Raw genomic sequence first — 8480 nt, 5'->3', positions numbered from 1 at the left:
TTACGTGCATTTTGCAAAGGAGATTTATAGACATGATTTGATGCACAAAAACTTGAAATTGAAAAAAAACACATTGACAGATTTCGTCAAAGTCCCTGTGAACCGGAAGTCGCGAAGTTTACTTCCGTATTCTGAAACATTTCTGAGTGAAACGGTATTTCAAAGGAGAAAATGAGTGGGCGTGGCTTGTGTTTTTCACTGCGAATTGATTGGATATGTTAAATGTTGCATTGATTTTTCAATGAAACTGGCAGCAGATTGACAGTTGAAGGGAAGAGTTAACGGATGCTCCACCCAAGCCATCCTACATTATTTGAGATGGATAGTCATTTCAGTGCAGAAGTGCATTTTCAGATTTTAACGGAAGATAATGAGGGTTAATTTAAACTTTTGCATTTGGGAGATGCTTTTATCCAAAGCGACTGACATTGCATTATATTATACATGGTTTCTGACTATGTGCAATCCCCTGGGATCGAACCCATGACCTTGGCATTGCTAGTGCCATGCTCTAACCACTGAGCTACAGGAATTTTAAAAAGAAAATGACCCGTGGTGATAAGCTACTTTCTATAAACGCAGAAACATATAAGAGTTGTCATTGTTCATTTCACTGGGACTTTAAGTTAGTCATACAGGGAGGTCAGGTTGCCTTTTGTTGAGGTACTGAATATTGACTCCAGCCCGTAGTCTTACTGATCCGGAGAGCAAGAGATGTCTGTGTTCCCATAGCAACACAATAGAAAGCTTGCTTCGTTTTCACAAAGTGAAGAGCCCTGTGTTTTTATTGTGCAGAGGTGAAGGAAGCGAATTAACAGTCCGTAATATAAAACAGTGTGTTTTTTCTGTACACTCCATGGCTGTTCTACCCTCAATTGACCCTGAGGGTTCCTAAGGTGCTCTTAATCGCTGTATTTATCACTTCATTATAATACCTAAGCCCCAAAAGTTGCTATTAGCCCTTTTAATTGAAAAAGACTGTTGAGCTCCATGTTGCTTTTGTCAAGCACTTTTAAGTGCAGATTCAATGACATGCTTGTCTGGAGTTGCTAATAATATCTAATTCTCAGAGTAGAATGTTTGAAGCACTGAAGGGAGTCTGTGCGAGACACGAGGGGTTTTACGAATAAATGAATGAGAAAACACAATCACTTAACCGCAAAACGCTCATAACGCGCAGGCATGTTATGAACGCGAGAAAGAATGAGTGGAACACAGAGAGCCGCTGACCCGCATGAATGCTACTGTTTGCATGCAGCTAATCGTGAATGGCACGGCAATTTTGTCACAGGCTGGATTGGCACTGATGAAGTCGGCGGCTCGCCTAAGATTGATTAGACACATCAAGGGAGCCACTGTTCCAGAGGGAGCAGGACAGAGAGAAATATGGATTTGTCTCCATGCTTATACCTCTTCATTTGTTTCCATTACATCCCCCTGTCTCGGGGCCCCCCCCACCCAACAACAGTGGCCTGATATCATCTCTTGCTGAAGTTTCTGCTGCACGTTTGATATTAGTTCTCTGTGAGGTGGATATTTAAAGGTGGGAATGATTGATTGGTGAATATTATAGATGGCAGATGCTCAGTTTGTAAAAATGCTTCCACTGAGGTTTGGGCAGGATGAGAGATTCAAGATAATGTTTCGATTTTGATTGAATTCCTATTGGTGTCACATGAGTGTTTTATATATGAACTGTGAAAAATTTTATAAAGATCACCCTTCCTGCATCCTGACTCTTTGTTTCAAAAGAAGATATTTTGATATGTTTTGTGTTCATACAATGGAAGCCAATGGGGTCCAGTGTTCAACATTCTTCAAAATATCTTCTTTTGTGTTCTACAGAACGAAGAAATGTATAAAGCGATTTTTCCTACTATGGGTCAGCGGTGGCCAAAAACTGTTTCAATTTCTTTCTCCGTACTCATCAGAACAAAGACATTTATACAGATTTGGAACAGTGTAAGGGTAAATGAGACAGAATTTTCATTTTTGGATGAACTGTCCCGTTTAGTACACAAACCTGCAGATTTGAGTGAAGAGATCCTAAAAAAGTTGATGTATTCAGCATGAGTGACAGATCAGACATTGGTATCACTTCACTTCCACATTTACTCCATTATCAGTTTCAGAATGCAGACGTATTGTCATTGTTCGCACATTTCACAGCTTGAGCTATCAAACTGAGCGATGTTAAATGCCCGTGTGAATAACATCCCATTGAGATGCTTTGATCCTCCTGCATGTGAATTACAGTAATCACAAATCAAAATCCAGCTCACCACCAGCCAAATATTGACTGAGTTGCTCTCCATTGTGAAGGACGGATATAATTGTGTGAGTCTTGCTAGCACGTCTCGACAAGGGATGAGGGGAGTGACAGCTTAATATCGCCAGCATTGCCATTGTCATCAGATGAATGCTCCAAACACTGATACAACTCCAAGACGAGGCACGTTGTTCACCGTGGGACCCTTACAGACGAATAAAGTACCCAGTGAGGGCATTTAACACCCTTTTCACAAATAACGCCACAGATATAAAGCTGTCCTAGAAAAATATGAAATAATGTGATTTGACATTCAAAATCTTGAGGACTCGTGAGTCAGTTGGGACTTAACTAATAGCATGTCGATCAATGTAGTCAACTCATATCTTTAAAACTATTAAGAGCCTTTCTGGTCTATTTATGAACTTATAATACACGTTTATTTTTTTCTGTCAAGGAAATTGAAAGTGGAATTAAGGTTCTTCCTTTTCTCTATTGATGAAATCAATTTCTTGTATTTCATGAGTTTGCACTCTAGGTTTGTTTAGAAATGATTCACAATTTTTCTTAACCATGGCAGGACTGTTTTTGACAGACCTCATTTTCTAGTTTTCGTCAAGGCCAAACTGATTTAATATCTAAAAATGTATCTCCTTCACATAGCACACACTCTCGCACCATCTCTAACATAGGATGTTGGTGACGAAAAGGCGTGAACCTTTGCAGGTAATCGCTTCACGTTCGGCTCTCAGACGGCATTAAGGTGAAATTCTTCGTGTTTCTAGATTAATTTCTTCAACAATCTCATCCTGTGATATTCACTTCGATTCTTCCAACGCTCCAAACTAAACTATAAGCTCCAAACTCTTTCAGAAAATGAAAGTAAAAAATTGCTGTTTGCTCGTGATGTGAGCCACAGTAACTCCATGGTCATATTTGATCAGACCACTCACGTTCACCAAAGAAAAATATTGTGTTTGGCTATAAGCACAATGGCCGTTTTGTTTGTGTTCTTACTGCAAAGCAAATATTTCATCTAAGAGCATTTTGAGTCTAGCTGCCACGACTATTTGTGTTGGTTGTACACTCAGACCCCTTTTATTAAACCAAGGGCAAATGCCTTGATACCATGTAGCCCGGGGTATACGCACATGTTCAGACACCTGTTTGGCTGGGCACGGGCCTTTTACAGTCCATTGAAATATTCTCTTTGACTGCCACTCTCTAAGCGAAGGATTTACGACTGCAATGTATAATTTCTGAAACATAAAGAAGACAATATGTTTTAAATTTATGCAATAATTTTAGACAGTATCTATTGAGGAAAAAAGGTAGAGTTGTGTTGAGCACAGAGTTCATAAAATGGGCATTAGCTGATTTTTTTAGTGTTGTGATGACGCGGTTGACCAGGGCATGCATCATTGAATCATTGTTACTGTGGCTAACACTTTGGGTTAGGAATTTTTCTGGGAAACGAACCTGCTTCACTGCATCACCTTCACCTAAGTTTTCATTTTCAAAAGGATCCACACTGTAAAAAAACATATATTTTACAGAATTTTCCTATTAATTTTTTTTACTGTTTTTCCACATATTATTAAAAAAATTTTTTTTTACAGATTTTTCATACATTTTACAGAAAAATACTGTACATTTATAAGAAATACTGTTATTTTATGGTTTGTTTTTGGCAGCTGGCAGGTTTTTTTTACAGGATTATTTTGACAATATGAAGGGAGCAGAAATCATGGTGGGGTGGCCTTTTTGACCCAGTCCCATTAAAAAACAAGTTGAGTAAAAAATAACCTACAACACCACCGCAATCATCTAACAATGCCATAGCAACTGCATCCCAACACTAAAAGTCTCTCCTCAGCAGCTGCATAGTAACAGCACCCTAGCATCAGACAGCACTGCTCACATTTAGAAATGCATCACAGTATAGTACTGACTGCTTATAAAGCCTGATTTGTAAAAACAGGTCAATTACATGCTTTGTTTGTCTGTTTCTCGGCTCATAATGTTTTTACTGGCCAGTGCAAATGTGAATGAGATCTACAAGCCTTTGTGCGCCGTGAGGCCATAATTATTGTATAACAAGTTGTAATTGGCGTCAATAAACTGGAAGGCAAATTACATTCATATGCTTTCCAGCTCTTACATGGTGACAGCTTGAAACGTAATTTTCATAATTATTATTGTCCAGAAGGTGAACTAATAAATAAACAAATAAAAACGAACTAACTAGATTGATTAATGTTTCTTATCCTCTGTCTTGAATCAAGATTAATTAGGTTTGTAAATGAACAATGTAATGACCAGTCACACTTTAATCTCAGCATCTTCATGGACATCACCGGCTGAAGCCAATGTCATTTTCTGCCCAATCACAGAAGCCTCAGGAGCGTGAAGTGAGCAGCGGGGGGCAGTATGACCGTCTACAAGACGACAGAGGTGTGTGTTGTATTAAATGCTTTATTTCATATATTAAATGCTTTATTTCAATCGATCTGATCAGCAATCAACTAGAATGAGTTATATGTGAATAAAATGAATTAATGAGTGAATAAAATAATAAAAATAATAAACGTTTGTGTTTACATAATATATGTCTGTGTTGTGTGCATATTCATTTTGTATTTATAAACGCATACATTTACATATATAGAAATGTATATAGTATATATTTAAGAAAAATATAAGATCTAAAAATATATATTTCTTAATTTAAATAATATATAAATATATGCATGCAAATATTTCCTAAATATATACATGTATGTGCATGTGTTTATAAATACAAAATTAATATTTATAATATATGCACACAGACATATATTATATAAACACATACATTTTATTCTGCATGTGATTGATCACGATTTATCATTTAACAGCCCTAATAATAATAATACATGTAATAATATAATACGCTGCTAAAGAAAATGTCAAAGATGAATATGATCATTATTTATCAATAATTTTACATTTTAAAATTTAAATCTTGGATGCTAATTGGTTAATGTAGCGTTCTGGTTTTGGCAAAAATTAAGATGTCATAACAGCAATGATGTGAAGCATCATTTTGCATCATAAGGACTTCCCAAGAGCACTTTTTTCTACATACATTTCATAACATTATAAAACTGCCTCTTGTTACCTTTAAAAGAAAGAAATGTGAGTATTGTGGTTGCACTGTTGCTGTTCGGCCCATTGAGTCTCCAAGCTGTTTATTCTTTAATCTTTCATGCTGCTGAATTTTATCGATCATTTTTCCCAGACTGGGTAGTGCTCAACGGCTGCTCAACGGCACAGCGTACATCAGACATTCAAAACATATGATCATTTCATTGCTGGCGAGTCTTTTTTGCCTGTTCCCTCAGACTGAGAAACTCTCCAGGAAGTGAGAAGACAGACGGCTTACTTAGAATTGCAAAGCGAACAGACCAAATCCAGAACAGACTGAACAAAACAGAATCCACAATGCGTGCCCAGAGTGTTCTGTGTTGTTTGGGTTCAGATCTTCCTCATGGCAGAGATCCACAGACGTCAGTCTTCTCACCCCTCAGGGTATGAGTTTGTTCCTCAGACTGTAGCTGTCTCTTCCTGCCACATCAGCACAAAGCGTAGCTACTGTCAGGCACCAAGGGTCACAGGAGACCCCATCAGGGAGGACCCTCGTGTCCTGTGGAGATCTGCTGACTGCGATAAAGCCGACACCGAGAGGCAATGTGACCACTGAGATTCCGGGAAACTGTTGGTTCATGTTCGACAGTAAAGTTAATTATGTGTGTGTTTGAATACGGGAAAGTAAGCCAAAGCGTTTTCTCTTGGGGAGGTTATTGAGTTTGTGTTGTGGATCTATTTTTGGTGTTTCTTGGTTTCTAATTAGGGTTACAGAAAAGACAAATAAACACTTGAAGCTGTGTGTACGTACGTATGTATGTACGTATGTGTATGTATGTACAATGGAGCCAAAATTAAAACTTAAAAAACATTCAACAGAAATTGATATGCTATTTGTTACATACTGTGTTGGGTTGTAGAGAATACACTGTAAAAAAATCCCACAATTTTACAGAATTTTCTGTAATTTTTTGTGGGATTTTACATGTAAAATGTAAAAAACATCTTTTTTTAAAATATGGTTAAAGATGCAAAATTACAGAAATACCACAAAACTCCTGTAAAGAAAACAACTGTTATTTTAAAGTATACTTCTGTCGCTCCAGTTTACATAAAATCTCAGTTTTTTTACAGTGTAGGTTTTTTTTACATTTCAATTTAAAAATACAGAATAAAAATGCGTATTTAAGTGATCTCATATTTTCGTGCACCAAAAAGTTCAAACATTTCACAGCTATTGTTCAATCACTGTTGTGTTGTGGTCATGCGTGTAAACATGTGTTGTTCAGCCATTGCCGTTGTTCTTGCTAGGGTCACATCACAGGTGTGTGTGTGTGTATCTTTACCAGCAGCACGGCTCGGCTCCGGCTGGGGTCACAGCAGAGGTTATTTGGAAGGTTTGATTTGTCAGTAGATAAATGATAGCCCCACATCTGGGATAGTTTGGCAAATAAATAACACACGATGGCTCATACATCATCGGCTTCCCTCCAATCTGCCAACAGAGGGAGGGAGAAAATAAATTCTTATTATAACCTTGGGGAGGCACAACACATATTGTGGCCATGAATTCTTAGGGAGAACGCTGTTCTTTGTCAAGCGCCGCGTGTAATAAAAGCCTGGCGTGAGTGGCGTCCTTAAGTCAGGCCGCCTGGTTGATCTATGGTGGAAGCCGTTTGTATTGTGACAGACGTGTTGTCAGTAGAGCGTGTTGATCTGCTTCCTGCTAACAGACAGTCAGGATTCCTTCCAACGCACTCGAATGTCAATGAAGCAAAGCTTTGCTTATAGCAATCCATCAAATCTGAAAGAGAGTGCTTGTTTATAATTGTTTGCAATCAATTGCCAAGCCATTGTCTTACTGCAACGCAGAGATTCTCAATCAGATGTTACACACTTCACATGTTCAACAAGTCTTCGCAATAGCAATAGCAATACAAATGTATTGTGTAATTATAAGCAGGTGACCCCAAATATTACACATTGTTTAATACTGCATATATAAAGCAAACATTATGTGAATGATTATTGCAGTTACACGGAGTGCAACAAAAAAAGTGAACTATGCTACTGAAGTTTACAGTAAATACAGTTTTACACTTAAGATTACCAAGTTTTGAATAGCCTGTGAAGTTTGCTTACAGATCTATCTTACATTCTATTCTGAACAAAAACACTAAATACAGAAACTGCATATAGCCTGCTATGTTTTGCTGGATTAAATAAGGACACTTCACTCATTGTATTAGTCCAGGCTGTGAGGGGATGTGTTGTTCTGTCCTGAAACTGCACTTACATTTTCCTGGCTTTCCGCTTCATGACAGATTGTCAAGAGCAACCTGGGCCATGGTGTCAGATAGCAGGATAGAGAACAAACCTTATAGCAGGATAGAGAACAAATCTTTAACAAGAGCTTATTTCTGGCAAAGTCTGTTAAATATACCGATGTGCTCTGTTGGACCACACTGAAGGACTGTCAGTTAACTGTATAGTGCTGTGATGTATTATGTTTTGTGAAAAGGAAAATATAAAAGTGAAAGATACTTAAGTACTAGTAAAGTCAATTATACATTTGTTTATAGATTTGCCCCTACAGAGCTTGTCAATTGAAGTCACGGCGTGTTGAATGTTCCGCCATGTTGGGAGGCAGGCTGCTATTGCGTTCAATGGAGTGTTATGTTTATTCTCGTTTGATTAAGTCATATAACTAGGTCGGTCTTGCTGTATTTCAAACTACAATACTCTGGAAAAGGCCCTGCTAGTTTCACTTTGATTTCTTCATATATCAAACAAACAAGTAACGGCACATATCAAAACAATAATAACAGAGGAGTATGTGCCTCCCAAGATGGCGGAGCAGCCGGCGGAACTGCAACATAAAGCGCAGGGCGTGACGTCAGCTTCACATTCTCTGTAGTTCACAAATTTCATTTGTGTAAATTCAAACAAGCCGTTTTAGCAAACACAGTTAGTTTGACAAGCTATTTGAATTTTTTATATTTATAGTTTATTTGAAGGTTTAAAGGAATTAGCTTTAAATATAAAAACACCTCAGTATATGAAGAGCTCTTTTCCAAAACGCATT

Source organism: Triplophysa dalaica, chromosome 16 (genome assembly GCF_015846415.1).
Source record: "Triplophysa dalaica isolate WHDGS20190420 chromosome 16, ASM1584641v1, whole genome shotgun sequence".
Lineage (NCBI taxonomy): Eukaryota > Metazoa > Chordata > Actinopteri > Cypriniformes > Nemacheilidae > Triplophysa > Triplophysa dalaica.
Note: the sequence above shows the minus strand (reverse complement) of the source record.